Source organism: Delphinus delphis, chromosome 16 (assembly GCF_949987515.2).
Source record: "Delphinus delphis chromosome 16, mDelDel1.2, whole genome shotgun sequence".
Lineage (NCBI taxonomy): Eukaryota > Metazoa > Chordata > Mammalia > Artiodactyla > Delphinidae > Delphinus > Delphinus delphis.
In genome coordinates this window covers 7,150,820-7,168,358 of record NC_082698.1, presented here as the reverse complement: position 1 = coordinate 7,168,358, position 17,539 = coordinate 7,150,820, and the positions used below count along the sequence as shown (strand labels likewise).

General features: G+C 49.6%; 1 protein-coding gene across 3 annotated transcripts in view; it reads right to left on the bottom strand.

The window, feature by feature from the left end:
- The window catches only part of CTBP2 (C-terminal binding protein 2), a 163,323-nt gene that overhangs the window by 102,117 nt on the left and 43,667 nt on the right, over positions 1-17,539 (bottom strand). For 2 of the 3 annotated variants that reach the window (XM_060033863.1, XM_060033865.1), the window contains one exon: positions 12,023-12,126. The gene's annotated coding sequence lies outside the window, so the exon portion shown is untranslated. Of the gene's footprint in view, positions 1-12,022; positions 12,127-12,865; positions 12,952-17,539 lie in introns of those variants that run through there. The other variant, XM_060033866.1, reaches the window with a different exon arrangement.

The window sequence follows — 17,539 nt, the reverse complement described above, 5'->3', positions numbered from 1 at the left end:
TCTGGGCTTTTCAACTCTGTGTTCCACGGCCAAGGAAGGCCTGTGACGCAAGCCCCAACACCCAGGCACACTGAAGGGACCTCCTCCCGCCCCCAAGTCAACCTGGAGCATTTCCCACCAACTGCTGGGGAAACTCTCCTTTGCCAGGAGTCAGCATTTAAAGGGAACCCTCACGCCCAACAGGAAAAGACAGGACACTTCCTGGCTACAGGTTTGCAAGAAAAAAAGCTCTCGAGTTGCCAAAATCACTGCCTAAGGGAAAACACAAAGGTGCCCAGCTACCAGAGAAGGTGGCATCGCCAAGGAAGACAGAAGGGTTCTGAGGGCTGCCCGAGCCCAGAGTCACTTGCTCTGAACCCCTCACTGCAGCCAGTCTGGTCTAGGCTGGGGTGGGGATGGGGGCACAAGACTACAGCTGGCCATCCTCTACATGGCCTCAGGTCCCTAGGAAAGGACCCCAAATTGCACACGGCCAAGCCCTGGGGAGGACACAGCAGGTCTCAGCAAGGTCACATACAGTGAAAACATTTTCTTATGCTGAAGATCGGAAGCTATTAACTGTGTTACTGGCAAGCACAGATGTTGTCTATATCTAAAAATTCCCAAATAGATCAATTAGCATATTATAAAGAATTTACTTTCATTTTCCCTTGACAGATCATAAAAGCCAAAACACAGCTCTCAGTTTGAAACTGACAAGTGCGTATAGCAGGAGATGCTCTATTAAATGGAGACAACAGCAAAAGAAAATGGTATTTATAATGATTAGCCACCTAATTAATTCTAAGAGTAGAATGTCAAAAGCTATAAATCCATTTCTTTGGTAACTGAAGCTCCACATCAAACTAGTCACTTCTGCGCTCAGAAAGGAAAAGCCCTAAAAATTCCTGACATCTGTGCCCTGCAATATGGCTGTTCCATTAGTTTTCCAGGTAAGGTACTTGAAATGCATGTGGAGAAGCAATGGAAGGATAGAATTCAGGGGGAATAAATACACATGCACACACACAGAATTAGCAGCAATAAATTCTAAAAGGAAAATAGTTTAACCACCACAAATGTGTATTCTTGGATATGTGTTCATTTCCTGTGAACTAGCTCAATTTAAAGAGAAATTCTCAGGACTTCCCTGGCGGTCCAGTGGTTAAGACTCCGTGCTTCCACTGCAGGGGGTGCGGGTTCGATCCCTGGGATCGATCCCTTAGTTCCCAGGGAACTAAGATCCCACATGTCACGAAGCAACTAAGCCTGTGCACCACAACGAAGATCCTGCCTGCTGCAACTAAGGCCTGACGCAGCTCGCTAGCTAGCTAAATAAATACATACGCGACATACATACATACACACATACTGGGGGGAAAAAGAGAGAGAGAGAGAGAGAGGGGGAGAGAGAGAGAAATTCTCAAGCTTCTGCCCCATGAGGAAATCTGGAGCCCTTAGTGTTTCTTCAGCTTGAGGTGGCGGGATGTGTGCGGAGGAAAATTCTAAGACAGACAAGGCTATAACAATGCTATTATCCTCTGAAACGTTATGCATTTTCCTAAACCTGTATGTTTAGAGATTACCCTTTGGGGGAGGAGAAGGTGGGGACGAGAAAGACGGGCAGAATAAGAAACCATGAAACTAAAATTGATTTAAAAGACGCAGTTGTCCTTCTTCCTATACCTCTCTTCCTAGATTGCAAATCAAAATCTGCATTTAAATAGAATATTTTTAATGTAAAAAAAACCCAGGAAGCCCTAGGGTACAGAGGTATTGCGTTCAACATCTATGGGCACAGCACTGCATTTTAAATGAGATGTGGCATCTTGAAATTTACTGGATAGATTACACATTCCAAATTGTCTTGTTATTACTACTATTTTTACTAAATTCTCCTATCCTAATAAGTGTGTTTCTTTTATCGCCAGGCTTGTTAATAAAAGTAATGTGATATTACATCATGCTATCTATCAATTGAATCTTGAGAAAAGATTACACCGATCCAAGGATCTCATAAGCCCCTGGCTCTGATAATTCCAGCCATTATTCAGTGTGAAATTCAAACAGTCTGAATTCATTAACATTGGTTGTTACAAATCTGCATTTTCAGACTTTGCCATAAAATGCAGGAGTCCAAACCCGGTGACCTGAATCTAACAGCCTTTCATGCGAAGTAGCCGCGCTAACTGGCCTCTCCCAGCGCTGCTCCAGGATAAAGCCCCATGTGCTTGCCCCTCTCCACGGCTGACCCGGTCACCGCTGGGGAGGGTCAGGCCGAGTCGGCCTCAGCCCTGCTGGTCACACTCAACGTTCAGGCAAATTGCAGAGACCTGAGCCACTGACAGGAGAATGGGGACCCTCTCCCAGAGAAGGACACACATCATCAGACAGGTATCCAGGTAGCCAGTCACACCTGGGCACAGTACCCTGCCACCAGCACCTCGGCGCCGCCGTGGCTCGGATCAGCTCACCCTCATGAAATGAAGAGCTCAAACTCAACATGTGCAACATGTGCAAAAGGCCTCAGGGAACCCTAAACCTTCATTCCTTGACAAAGAAACATCACTACCAGGTTGGTGGGAAAGGAGATGGGTTCCACTTCCAACATCCCAGGAGGAAAACATGACAGAAGTGCCGTGAACCAGGAAGTCTAAGGTTCTGTCCATCTTCCGTCTCAACGTTCATAGCAGCCAGACCACAGGGGCCTCCTTGGAGAGACACACTCTGTGCTCCAAGCTCCTCCAGCCGTCGGCAGGTCACCAGGGTTCCCCTCCAAGCTAAGTGAAATGAATGACTATCTCATTTACTGATGCTGTTAATAATGATGATGGTGGTGGTGGTCATTCTCTATTAAGCCCTTACAATGTACCAGGAACTTGCCGAGTCCTCCTCAATGACTGTTTCGTTGAACTCGCGCTACTCTGAGGTTCAGTACTACTTACTATTCACCCCCATCTGACAGAGAGGGATTCTGAGGCACTAAGTGCAGAGGGGTTTCGTTTGCCCAAGGTTGGCGCCATCCGAGGTGGCCCAGGACACGCCCCGCAAGCATTTCCTGGCACTGCCTTCAGTACCTTTCCCTCCACCCACCACCAAGCCCACGGCCAAGTCTTCGCCTTGGCAACTGGAATCTTTACCTTCCCTGTGCAAAAACAAGACGGAGGTGGGCTTCCCTGGTGGTGCAGTGGTTAAGAATCCGCCTGATAATGCAGGGGACACAGGTTCGAACCCTGGTCCGGGAAGATCCCACATGCTGCGGAGCAACTAAGCCCGTGTGCCACAACTACTGAGCCTGCGCTCTAGAGCCCGCAAGCCACAGCTACTGAGCCCGTGTGCTACAACTACTGAAGCCCACGTGCCTAGAGCCCGTGCTCCGCAACAAGAGAAGCCACCACTATGAGAAGCCCACACATCGCAACGAAGAGTAGCCCCCGCTCGCCGCAACTAGAGAAAGCCCGTGTGCAGCAACGAAGACCCAATACAGCCAAAAATAAATAAATAAAATAAATAAACTTATTAAAAAAAAAAAAAAGAAGGCGGTGCCAAAGCCATGGGGCTCTGGAGGGACGCCTGTTATGATGCAACCCCAGACTAAAGAGCTGGGCGGTTTCCCAGCCAAGTCTAAGGCCGCATCACTCTGCTCTATTTAAACACGCAAGCAGAAGGCTTTCCAGCCTTAAACAGGCCTCTGCAGTGCTGCCACTGAAGCCTGTGGGAGATCAGAGTACAAATCAGTAAGAACCCTCTCTTCTAGAGGAAGCTGCAACCCTATGTCGTGGTTTAGAGTCATCTTCTGCTGTAATTAGGAAGTGGAAGTGAGTCTGAATTATGAAAGGCCAGGAGTCCTGTACTCTCAAAGTTAGGGTTTTTAACAAACATGGGACTGGGGTCATCAGATACGCATACACAAAATACCAGTTTCCAAATACTCCAAAGGCAGGCAAAGCATGCAGCCACCGTGATGGGTCCACGAAGGAATCTGATACACCCTCCATCTGTCCTTCAGTCCCAAGGGACCTGGGACTACAGGTCCTTGTAATCCCAGCTCAGATTCAATCAAGGCGGCTGAATCACAACTCCCCCTTACCCAGGAAGCCACCACAAGCACAGCACCCCAGAGGACAGGAGAGTACAGCTGGGTCCCCAAGCTACACAGAATTCAAACTCCCCACCCCACCTGTGTCCCACCTGCAAGTAGGGGAGGCAGGGACAGGCTCTCCTGCCGCCGAAAGCTCGGGAACATGGACATATTATTTCAGAGCACATACACCTCCTCCAAACAGGTAGTGCACCATGCTGGCTTGCCTTCCGTCAGCAGAAGACACTCCCAGCTGACGCAGAATCAACCCTTCCTTCCAGACAGATGCTGGGACGGTTCCTGCACAGGTCCAGCCATCCCACACCTCCCTGGTCCCTCTGCAGCCTGGGATTCATTCATTCAAAAAAGAGTCCTGTGGCATCTGTAACGTGCGAACCATGCACAGAAAATCAAGGAGACCATGAGGGCATCGGACGTGACCTCTGCCTCACAGAGCTTTTGAAAATCACTCTGGAAGATTCCATGTTAACAGAGAACTAATCCTGAATCCGAGTCCATTCACAAAACCTTTGTCTACTTTCACCTGATAGAGTCAGAAGCCTCAGCGTCATCAGAGAGTCTGAAGTCCTGGGTTTCTGTGTTATAATGACTGGGCAACCCTCCTGCACCAGCGAACATGAGTGAGGACCCAAATGTGTTAGGGGGTGATGGGCACCCAGCAAAGACAAGCCCAGTAGGTTATCAATATTGATTAAGAGATGCAGATGAGGCCAAGGGCATCCTGAGTCAGTATCTTGCAGGACTGCGCACCCACCCTCCCACAGTGCTTCTTCCACATTTCCATTCCTGGGTTGTGGACGCCTGTCTTCAGTCTGCAGAAGGGGTGGGACGCAGGTGGCCGTGACCGGATGAACCGAGGGGCACCCAGTAAACCTGCATTGCCCCAAAGCTTCTCCTGAGAAGGGGGAAGGCCTGTTTTGAGGCTCTGGTGTCCAGAACGAAAGCACCGCCCAGCAAACAGCCCCCCCGCCCCGGACCTGACGAAATGGATCGCTGCCCTGCGCTGCTTCAGCTGAATTTTTCAAGGAGTTGCAGGTTACACCCTGCCCAGGCCAACAAAGGTTTCTTTTGAGTTAAACAATGTATAGCTGAACCAGAAGAAGGGAGGCGACCACAGACCAGGTATTGAGTTACAAGACACAGGAACCAGATATCTTTGCCACGAACTCATTTTCTGCAAATCTCCTGTATTAAAAGACAGCACAATACCGTCCGATAAATCAAGGCTGCTCTAAGCGGATCCAACCGGAAGCTCACGAGGACATCTGATCCACCAGCCTCGAGAAAAGACAGAATGGGGGGTCCCGGGTGGGAGCCACTGGAGTTGATCAGTAGACACATATGAAGGAATGGAAATTAAGCACTGGCAGCAGATGTTCGGAACTGCTACGCACCCGTGGCTTGCGTTTTTGACCCCCACACATTCGCATTTTTCCCCTAACGTTCTATCTTCTTGCCGAATATAATTAATTTCAACAGCTTCTGTAACTTACCCCACAGGTTGTTGCTGTTTCCTTTACACAGTATACTGCTGAGAAATTGATTTGTTTGCTCCCTCTGTCTAAAGGAACCACGTTATGAAATATGTATAAATGTCACTGCTCGGGCTGCTGCTGAAGAGAAGGACAGAAAAAATGTCCCATCTTACTCCTTGCACAGGGGTCCACTCACGGCAGACATTCTCGTCTGTTACCAGCCTGCCTGCTCACGCACAAACCAATGAATTACGAAGCATTTTCTTTTTAAACCTCCTACTTATCTTTAACTGGTAGGAGTCTAAGAGAATTATCTCTTTTTTTAAAGGGAATTATCTTAATTGCTACGTAGAAAGAGTGAATTGCAAATGTGTTCAGTTAACCAGGAAGACTTTGTTTTTACCAGCATGGGGCCAGGTGGGAGTTGCCAAGGTTGCCAAAAATAAAGGAATCAATAAAGCACATGTGTTGAGCTGCTTGTTAGGTGGACGCTAGGGAAGGGGGAAGCCGCAGGCAACAGTCCTGGGGACAACCTCCACCGGGGACCACTGAATCCTCAGACATTTCCTAAAGCCTTACTTTGGAAAATGCACCAAATCAGGATCCAGAAATTAAATGATGAAGAACTCTGTAAGTACCCCGGTTCTTTCCGCATCACGTGTGGGCTCTTTCTTGAGCTGTGGAGTATTTCCTTAGCATTTACAGCTGAGGAATTTGAGGCTAAGTTGAAAGTAATGCCAGATTTACACTTGAACCTGGAGAGATGCTGTGTTCCTCCACAAAAATCTAAATGGAATGATCACCAAAATGACCTAAAAGTAAGATTATATTTTAAAAAGATGTTATTGGCCCAATGCATTCTAGAAATAGTAGTTACGTTGGCAGTGATAACACACAAATGCTAAACAAAAATATTTATACAAAGAAATAAGCTCTTCGTCTCCCATTAATGACACCCAGAGCGCTGGATTGAGACCCAAACATTTTTAAATGAGAAAGCTCATTTCCCCACCCACTCACAGTGACATGAACATCCTCGGTCTGAAACTTACAGCAAACATGAACTATCATTTCCTTCAACATGCCTGGCCCTTACCCCGCGCAGGCTCACGCCTCCATCCACTCCTCCCATTCTCCCTCCCTCTCACACATACATGCTCCACGTCCCAGGGAAATGGTAAGGAGCAGACCAGTGACAATGGCCTCTAGTTGTCCCATAACCTGGGGCTGCTGTTCCTCTGTCTACTGGGAGGCCAGGGGCAGAAATGCTTCTGTGTGGCGTCTGTTCAGGTTCCCATCGTGGCTGGCCTTAGAGGTGCTTTCCCTGCACACAGCCACACCCCTGGGGACAAGGGGCAGCCCATGGTCAGCCCCCCTTCCCACGGACCAAGTGCTTGAGGCAGGGATGGACCCCACCATGCACACGAGAACGTGAACTTCCCGGAAAGCTGAGGACCCCAGAAGTCATCACGACAAAGTCATGACTACAGAGGGATCCTGCATACTGGCAAAGCAAGTCACAGGACTGCGGTGTTTCAGCAGGGACCAAGGGAACCCTGAGCCTGGGGTTACGCCATCGGTGTCCAAGCCGCAGGTCTACTCATGGGCCCCGTGTGCTGGCATATGATCTCAGCGTCAAGTGCTTCGCTAATAAAACAGGGATCTTGGGGCTTCCCTGGTGGCACAGTGGTTGAGAGTCCGCCTGCCGATGCAGGGGACACGGGTTCGTGCCCCGGTCCGGGAAGATTCCACATGCCGCGGAGCGGCTGGGCCCATGAGCCATGGCCTCTGAGCCTGGGCGTCCAGAGCCTGTGCTCTGCAACGGGAGAGGCCACAACAGTGAGAGGCCCGCATACCGCAAAAATAAAAATAAAAATAAATAGAACAGGGATCTTAGCCAAGGTTATAGGATCTTGGGAAGAGAGGGCCACATACCTAGTGTGTCCGCGCGCAACGCTGTATGGCATGCTCAGTATTGACCCAAGCCCTGCTCCACCAGGAGAGAGGGCCGTGGCCCCGCTGCTCTCCTGTGGCCGCAAGGAGCCATCCCTCCCAGGCACAGACTTCCAGCAGGAACACAGCTTGGCAGAGACCCTCCCTGGCCGGGAACCCCAGGAAGTACAGGCAGGCTGGCTTGTTGCGGACACATGGATGACAGAGTTCCGGGCCTCCCTGGCCTCGCTGGTTGATTAGAACCAGTCCTGAGGGCTGGGAGGTGGGGACAGCACCAGCAGAGCAGTGACCCACCAGAAGGTAGGGGCCAGGGGCCTGACCCCCATGTGACCGGGACAAGGACAGACTTTGAAAACAGAACAAAGGGACTAGGTGGATGATCTCAAGGGTCCTACCCAGGAGCCTTGCTGGGATCTGGAAATTCCCTGGAGGAAAGGACAAGGGCTGAATCAACACCTCCCAGAGAAGGGCTCCTACAGGAACTTGGATCTGCAGCTCATGAATAAAACACAAGCAAGAACCAAGACCCCAGAGCTCCAGCTGAGACCCCTCCTCCCCTCTCCACAGACAGCAGGGCCTGAAGCTCCACCAGCATCTTCCCTGCCGCCCCCGTCTCGGCCTCCTGGCTGTTTCTCATCTAGAGAGTCCCCTGGAGATGAAAGGCCCAGCATATGTTGCTCTGGTTTGTGTTTTCCGATGTTGGCAGTTGTGCCTCTAGTCTAAAAACCGGAGCAGGATCACACGTCCCTAGTGCAGGCTGCATGGAAAGAGTGGACGGGTGACGGCCAGGGCAGGCCAAGAACTCCAGGGGACCCTGGAGGCCACAACACGAGGCCCAGCATGACCACAGCCAGCTCCCTCCAGTGCTCAAGCAGTGAGAGTCAGACTCACTGCAAGGTGTGGGCATTTATTTCTGGAGTAAAGCAATACTTTCCCTTCTGTTTCGCGGGGAAGAAAGCTGTGCTGGCAGAAACGGGGCAGAGGCCCTAATGGGGCCCACTGGCCCACTGAAGCCATACTCAGATCGGAGCGGCCTGGACCCCACAACAGACCTTGCGAGGCCCTCCCCTCTGAGTCACCAGCACCAGGGGAACCTCAGATCACCTTTCCCTGGGGCTCTGCGGGGCAGGTCAAGCTTCCACATCATCATTGTAATCTGTCAACATAAAGCAGCGCGCAAGCCTCTCTGGGTGCCGGCAGCCGGATACGCTGTCACGTCTTTGACAAACCGCAGCCACCGCTACGCCACCATCATTTTACAGAATAAGAGCTAAGGGCCGTGATTTGCATTTCCACTTAGCTGGAGACATTTGACAAAAAGCACTCATTTTTCCCTGACGCTTCTGTTAAAATTACAAGGTAACTTGGTACCGCCACAAATATTAATGCTTAATAACAAAATGGCACAAGGAAAAACAATGACCCATCTGAACCACTGGAGAACTAAGTCTGGTTCCAGAAGTCAGCGAACCACGGAGCACGTCGGGGTTTCACTGTAACAAGCGATGACGTACAGAATGGACAGGAAAAGCAGAACAAAATGCAACAGATCTACATGTCGCGTGTTGTCGTTCATTAGTGATGACCAAATGAGCCTCTTTGCACGGGGGGAGGAGGCTGACATGTCTGATTTGAGGTTATGAAAAGAAAAAAGCCACAACCAGACTATCAGGTCTAGAATAATAGAAATAGAATGCTTCTAAGTGAGGGCACGTACAAATATACTAAGAGGACAAAAACGACGCATAAATGGTTCCAGCACCACACAGGTTTGCCATTCCAAGACTGCGACTTTTCATGAATTTTGTGTCTTTTGTCTATTTCCTTCTCTTCTGCCTACATTAAAAAGGATTTGTCTAGGAGATCTCAACAGGTAAGCTACCAGGTTGAAATCCACATGTGGTCCCTTGCTCTGGCTGCAATTCAAGATACCCCTCTTGTGTTGCTAGGTATTGACTGCAGTTGGGGCTGAATGAGTAGCCATCCAACGAGTGGGGTACAATGGACTGGGCACAGTGACAAGCCACAGAGAAAAGAGCCAAGAACTAACACACGCTTCTGGGACACGCGAGAACCACACCCTGTGAGTGTACACAGGGGTGGTCAGGGACGAAGGTTAACCCACTGGCAGGGTGCCCAGTGCTGGGGAGCAGCCAGGCCATCGGGGTCACAGTCAATGTGGGTGAGGTCACAGACACCACGAGGCATCCTCCAGGCATGGTGGCCATGCTCTAATGAGGGCCAACGCCAACATTTCACTACAAGCTTCTCAAGCTCTTCCAGAGTGCTATCAAAAACTGTTACCCCAAATTATGCCCAAAACACATAAGTGCTGAGAACCACTGTACGAGGCCAATTGTGTGAGCGTGCTAGGTGCTAGGGAAAAATTTGCTATCAGGAATGGTGTTGCAATTTCATTCTGATATTGGATGCATTTACGCAATGTCAATGTTCCTCTCTCTGAGACAGAGATCACTGATAAACAGGATCCCGCAGTGGCTCAATTATTAGGTTGAGTCAAATGAAAATGCTGTTATGTAACCGTTTCTTGATATTTAAGAAGTCCATTTCATCCTTATACTGTGGATTTCCACATTCTTATCTTTAGAGAAGTAGTTTTCCAACCCCGTGGTGTCTACAAAACGTACCAAGCATCACTCTCAAGTCTTGGCACCCAGCCGAGACGCTCCCTCAGGTGAACCTCGGGTGACTTTCTGTGAAGGACTCGAGGATCGGGCACTGGCAGTGCTTGGACATGGAACTGGACAACCGTGGGGGTCTGACGGATTTCCATCACTGTGACCCACTGAAAACATCTTCAGTGCCGTTACCCAATCCTGGAATTAACACCCCACCAACCCCAGGTCCACAAAGAATGTGTACAACAACATCCCGGCCTGAGAACCCCGGGCAGATAGATTCCAGCACGCAGGGTCTTTAAAAAAAGGTTTCTTTTAGAAGAATGAGTGAGAGCCAGAAAAGAAATAAATGTTGGCCTTAAAAGGCAAAGTTGAGTGTATACGGTTGAGAGTGGCCATCATGACTAATAGATACACCCATGTCCCACCCCCAAAAGAAGGTTCACTGATATTTCTAGTTTCTCATCGCCCCAGTACAAAGATTCTTAGAATTGTTCAAAGATTACGGAGTGTCTCTGATAAGTAACCTCTGTGAACTTCATGCTCTGCTGTGGCCTTTGGCTGGGCAGCCTTCTCAGATCACTCTTGGGAAAGGTTTCCGGGTTTCTACAAGGCGGGGGCTCGTGGGGACCACTCCAGTACAACTACTCATGTCACAAATAAGGCCTCCCAGAGGGACCTGCTGGGAAGTGGGCTCCATGAGCCCAGGTCCGGAGCAGCAGCCCCGGTGTTGGCAACTGACCCTCGTCCATGGGAAAAGGCAGTGAGACCCTTCCCCGGGCCACACCCACTGGTTGGGTTGAGACTGAGGGTCAGTTCGGGCCCCCTGGCGATCACCGGCTAAAGCCGTGCCTAAGGCTGCATTTTAAGGCCAACATTTCTTTCTGTGTTATTATTTATTCCAGACCGTGTGTGCTGGAATCTGCCCAGGATTCTCAGGCAGGGAATCCTGTTGTACAAATTCCTTGTGGGCCTTTGACCTTTCTCCAGACCTGAGGGTCTGTCCTACTCAATACTGCAGGGAACAAGCCTGGGGGTTGACAGAAAGAACGGTGAGAAACGGCTCACACTCTTTTTTCTGGCTTTAAGATGACATTGTCAGCTCAAGGAGAAAACATTTTTTTCAACAGGATAAAAATCAATCATTTCTGAGAAGTTGCCACGTTGAGAGTCTAAGATCTAGGTTTTGTGGGAAATGGCTAAAGGCACGTTGAAATTAACTCAGGACCCCCAAAAGTCCTTGCTATGGACGGAAGACTGAACTCTGTTCACTGGTATTTTCTCAACCATACTCCAAATAAGCAGACAGTTGAGGGCTCTCCTCAGCCCACATCCCACATCCCTAATCCATTCCACCAGAGAAAAAACCATTCTATGTTCAAGACATCCTAGAGGTTGGCAAGTCTGAAAATCTTAGCTCATTAAAGATGTACCGTCCTCAGCAAGCTGCTGTCTCCCTAAAGACGTCCATCTACCATTTGCCCAAGCCACTCGGGGTGGCGTGGACGGTTTCCCCAATTCATTTTTATTCTTTGTAATTAATATGTCGAGAAGTCCTAACACGGCTCCATCCTGACTTGAGTTTCCTGGTGTAATTTCCATTGACTTATCTCTATAGCGGCAGCGGCAGCAGCAACAATCACTTTACACTGAACTATATTGCTTCAGAGTTAATTACATGTATTTTGCTTTTGATAAATGAAAATACCAGATGCAATTAATTGAAAGACAATCAATATGATCCCGCTATTAGATGTCCCGATGAAACATCCTGAGGCTGCCAGCGATCCAGTCATCAACAAACTGCAAACACATTCCAAAGGGGATTTTGAAAAACCTGAACTTTTACCTGGAGATATTTTACAATAACTCACCAATATAAATGTGTCCGCAAACTCTATAGTTCACACGATGGGCTCTCCGTCTTTTTAAGAGAATCCAGCTTCATCGGTTCAAAACCATTTAAGGCGATGAAACCCTGAAAGCAAAATGAATTGGATCAGTGAAGTTGAAGCAGTGATTTCTTCCTTGTTTACATCTAGCCATCCTTTAATTGCATTTTTCCAATGCCTTCGATTCTAAGCTACCAGAGGTTATTAAATGGTTTCATTAAAAATACTATTTGTCTTGCTTTAGTCACACACCAGATCAAATTAAACAGTAGAGCACCAGAACAAATGAACTCTTTCCATCTATTTTGACACGAAGCCAAGTGTGCAACACCAGAAGGTGATATTGTGTCATCGCCGTGAAAATGTCATTTAACTTCTTTGCATCTCCAAGTAGCAAGCAAAGGGACAAAACAATCATATTATCTTCCAGCAAAAAGTCTTACCAACTGTTTGAGAAATATGGAATTCAGAAGCCCACGGTTTATAAGTGCTATTAGCATAAATGCTGACAACTGTTAATCCACTGTAACTGATGAACGGTTGCAGTTGTCATTAAGAGAAGGCACTTTAACTTACTACTGAAATTGATTACTCAGTTAAGAATTCAATCCTAATGTTCGATAAAATTGCACTTTCTTGGCAAAGGCAATATGAAATGAGGTGATGCATTACACAGCACTCGCATTTATTTTACTATACATGGAATGAAGAGGAGATATATGGGACCATCCACATTATCTGAACCACTTCCTGTGCACACAAAGCAGTAAGAGGGGGCGGGTGGGGAAGTTACTCCTCCCCGGGGCTGACAGAAAAGGCAAACACCTGGGCAGGAGGCGTGTCCAGGTGTCTTTTCTGTGCCTTTCCCACGAAGGACAGATGCAATTTCAATATTGGAGCTGCTATGGCACCGGGGCATCTGTGTTTTAAGGTCGTCCTTTCTCAAGTCCCGTGAGGATGAACTGCTGCAGCCATCCCTGACCATCTCCAAGCTCACCTTACAATCAGTCAGGATACAAATAGTTGATTAATATTTTTTTTTAATGTATGAAATTACCGTAAGCAGTTTCCCAGCTGCACTCTACTTTTCAAACCATTCAAAAGAAAACCATACTCCTGTGTTCTCTCTAATGTAAGGAAGGGTCCAAGTCCTGACACCAGCCAGCTCCTACTTCGCAATTACAAGAGTTCACAGCAGGAACAGGGTGGTCTCTATGGTCAGGGTTACCATAATACCCAAGGTCAAGAAGTGATTCACTCCCACTGTGCCTCCACACCACCTTACACCCCAAACTTTCCAATTCAAGGGAGATGGGTGTGGAGAACAGAGACATCCCAGCCTCTGAAATGCTAGGAAGGAGGGACGGGCGTGGGCTCTCAGTAGTTCCAAGCCTCTAATGACACAGTAGTTTCATGTTGACTAAGCATCTATTATTGCCAAGGAACCAGCCTTTGGAGGCAGCGAGAGCTTGCCTAGCAAACTCTCGTCCACCCTTCAAAACCCATACCCTAGACATCTGTGACACCTTCACTCCTGACTGCCAGGCTGTGGCATACTCTACCCATCGCCAAGTCTCTAAATGTTTAAATGCGTTGGTCACGCATTATTCATCTCCAAATTCTTCCACGTCTGGGATACAGTAGGAAATCAAATATTTAACTAACTGCATATATAACTGCATATATATATACCTGTCTGTAACATTCTTTTCAACTAAGGTCTGAAGACAACGGCAACATGTTAACACCTACCTAATCTTACTGGTGGGCACAGGTTCTTTCCTTGAGATACTTCATAGTCAAAGTAATTAAACAAGGAACAGACAACGCGGACGGTGACGTTTCACGGAATTTTAAGCCAAAAATTCAGAAGAGCCTGCAGACTGCCCGAGCGAACGGTGATGGCTTATTTAGTGGATTAAGAATGTTAAAAAGCTTGGAAGACTGTCAGAATCTTTAAAGCAAGTGCCCATTGTTACGCGAAGGTGGAAAGAAGTACTTAAAAAGAATGCAGCTACAGAAAGGCTAAAAAGGCTAAAAATTCAAAAACACTTGTTTCCATAGATACTTGATGACAGTGCAACAGGGAGAAGTGCCCCGCAGATGTGCCAGGGGAAATGTTCTTGGCAGGATTCCTCCAAGAACTTCTAGGAGTATACAAGACACAGAAACGACTTAGCTAATTAAAATCACCACCGCTCCTCCACGAGCAGCCCCAGGAAGCTAAGCAGGCTCTTCCACCAAGCGACTCGGCCTCGGCCAGTAAATGCCAGGCAGCTCCAAGTTCACTCGCTGCTTCTGGCCGAGGAAAAGGGCATCTATTTTTGGCCCGTATGATCAACCTCAGTGAATCTACTAAACGTCACTTGGCAAATGTGTTCCACCCATAGTTGATGACGATGAGGGGGTGTGTGCGTGTGGGTGTGCGCACACACACACACACACACACACACACACACACACACACACACACACACACACACACACACACACGGAACAGCAGTACCCAGAGCCTGGTGGAGTCCAAGCCAGGGCTGGGGCTTTCATATAGGAAACTTATAAATTCACGACACATCGCCTAGAAGGGTCCCTACCACCTGGATTTTTAGTTTCTTCTTACACCGAATCGGGCATATGAAAATTACCTTGTAAGTCTATAGGTAATAAGTCTACTTTTCTGAAACTGAATGAGATGCACTCTAAAAAGGTCTGGAAGGAGGGGTCCTGAGAGACTCTGCCCCGGCTCATTCCAGGAGGACCGGTCTGGCCCCCACTTGAATTTCGCCCTCTTTCAGAACGGCTCCTGCGCTCTGCTCTGTGCCCTGTGTCATCCAAACTCCAGAGAGAGAAGAGGGGCACACAGGCTCAGCGCGGGCGCCCCGGCATCCCCCCTCAGCCTGCGACAGGCAGCACCAAGTGCCCACCTACTTGCACTTACTCTGCATGAACTTATTCCTAACGTCTCTAACGCTTTGATGTGTCAGCTCCCGTTACCACTCGGGGCCTGCCTGAGCCCCACTTGGATTCTTTGCTCTGCCTGACTCGTATTTGGGTCATCTAGGCTTTAAGACGCCCGTCCTCTGTCCTGCTAGGGCAGGTGGGGGCCCCTTCACCCACTGCTTCCTCCCCTCCCAGATGGCCAGTGAGCAAAAGTGAGGCCTGGCTTGGACATTTATTAGCCGGAGAGAGATCCTCATGTGGTAACTGGACAGAAGCAGGAGGCCCACGCTTGAGGACAGCACTGGCCTTATCTGGAACCTGCCCTCCTTCACACCGGGCTCATCTCAGATCCAGGGGGCCCCATGCACGCTTACTACTTAAACAGAGAACCAGAAAGTCGTCTGCAGAATCATCCCTTGGCCCCCACAGATTTACTGCAATAGAGGGGCTAGTGGGAGAGGACAAAGGAGAGAGCACGGAGTTAACAGGACACTGCAGAGAAGCAGCCCAGGCTCCACGGGTCAAGGTGACCAACGCCCTGGGACTCTGTCCTGTCTGAGACAGAGAAGGCAGCATCTGCCTCACAGGTGATCAGGTCCTTTCACAGTGGTAATGCCCGGGGAGCTCGGCGCTCGGCCTGTGCACAGCCAGTACTCAGTAAATCCAGTCCTCAGCAGGCTTGGCACGCGGCTCCAGGACACAGGACAAGCTTGTCATCATCAGCGTCTGCTAAGAACCAAACCAATCTCTGCTCACATCACGAGATAAACGGTTCCTGTTTGGCCTAAGAGTCCAATACTCCTCACCACATCTCTGAGGGACCTACACGCTCCCCACCCCCGGGGGGCCTCGCCCTCCCCTTGGTGACAGTCCTGCGGGCATGGCTGTGCTCAGAAAAGGAACAAAGGACCGGGGGAAGAAGCATCCAGAAACCTCGGCCTTCGCTCTCATCAATGTTCTCTTGGCTCGGACGCTGCTGGCTGGCCCTCTCAAGAGGGCGCCTGTTGTTATCGAATGTAAGACTGAGCCCTGCTGAAGTGATGATGTATCGCCTTCCAGGAAATGCTGCTCCGCCCACAGCTGCAGGGCCCACAGCTACCTCGGGGCAACCTGCTGCCCACCAGTGCCTCCGGGCAGGAGGAGCCACTTGCGCATGGGCTGCTGCAAGAGGGACCCACAGACGCGGAACCTGAGCCCCAGCTCAAGGGAGCCGTGGTGACCTGAAGATCCACGTGCAAGCCCTGTGTCAACCTATTCGCCCCTCCTGCTGCATACGCTAGCCACGCAGCACCATTTCAGGGTGTCCGTCTGTGTAAAAGGGGAGTGACCCTCCACGGCGGAATCACGATGAGGATGTGAGGACATGGGACGCGGGTGCCAGGGGCTTGCCCACGTGTCCACAGCAGGGCCTCACAACTATCTCAAGTTCAAGGGTGGCAGGCGGGGAAAAGTCCCGAGTAGATGTGGAACCCAGAAATCCACAGAGAAACCAAATGTCCGCCCCCTAAAACCGACCTGCCCCTATCAGCAAGAAAGAAGACCTTCTGGCCCAAGCGGGACGTGCCCAGACAGAGGTGCCAGAGGCCAAGTCAAGGCCGGGGGCCGCGGCTCCTGGGATACATTCCACGGGACCCCTGAGCAGCCCAGGCCCCTCCCCACCCCCTCCAGCTCCCGGCTCGCACCTGACCACCCTCAGCATGTCTGCCACACATCCAGGGATGCAGAAGGACCCACAAAGGGATGGCTTCCGGCTGCCCTCAGTTGACTAGGCGGGGTAACCAGAGCTGCATGCTTGGGGGGCTGCTGGGGGCACAGACAGGCATCTCTGAGCAACATGGGGAGTGGGAGGGGCCTGCAGCTGCTAGGATGTGGCCTCTCCCCGCACTCAGAACTCGGGGCCACACGTGTGTGATCTGCCCCTAACCAGGACCTCAGGCTGACACAGTGAAGGCACAAGCCCAAGTCACCTGGGAAGGGCCCCCCTTCCCTCCCCACGTGTATTTATGCGCCTGCCCAGCCGCTCAGTATTAACGCACCCCCAGAAAGGCCTAGCCCATCAGGCACGAAGCAGTGTGGAATTCTGGTGTGCTTGTCACACTGGGAAAACCAAGGAAAAGACTACATCCTCTGAAGAGGGAAACGCTGGACAAGACGGAATTAACACGGTGTGACCTGACATACCTTCCCCTTAGCTCAGCCGCATCATTCCTTCCCAGGATCCAGTTCCACGTACTACTGCCTAATAGTGAATAAACCATATTAATTAGCTTGGAAACAATTTTCCTTTATTGAGGCAGGAGGACCCTGAAAGCTAATTCTTTCCATGTCCCTATACAGCCACACTGGTGTCAAGACACCTAAGGTCAAATCAACACTTCATTATTACTGCCCACCCCGCCATGTGCAAGAGTTTCAACTTCAATAAGAAAAATGCCCTCCGGGCACAAACTTTACATACAGTCTTTGTAGAGAGAATGTTTACGGAAATTTTGTAATATTAAATATGTTCAGCTGCATTTAAGTTTTAAGAACATGAAAGGGCCCAACAGCCAAGATTTC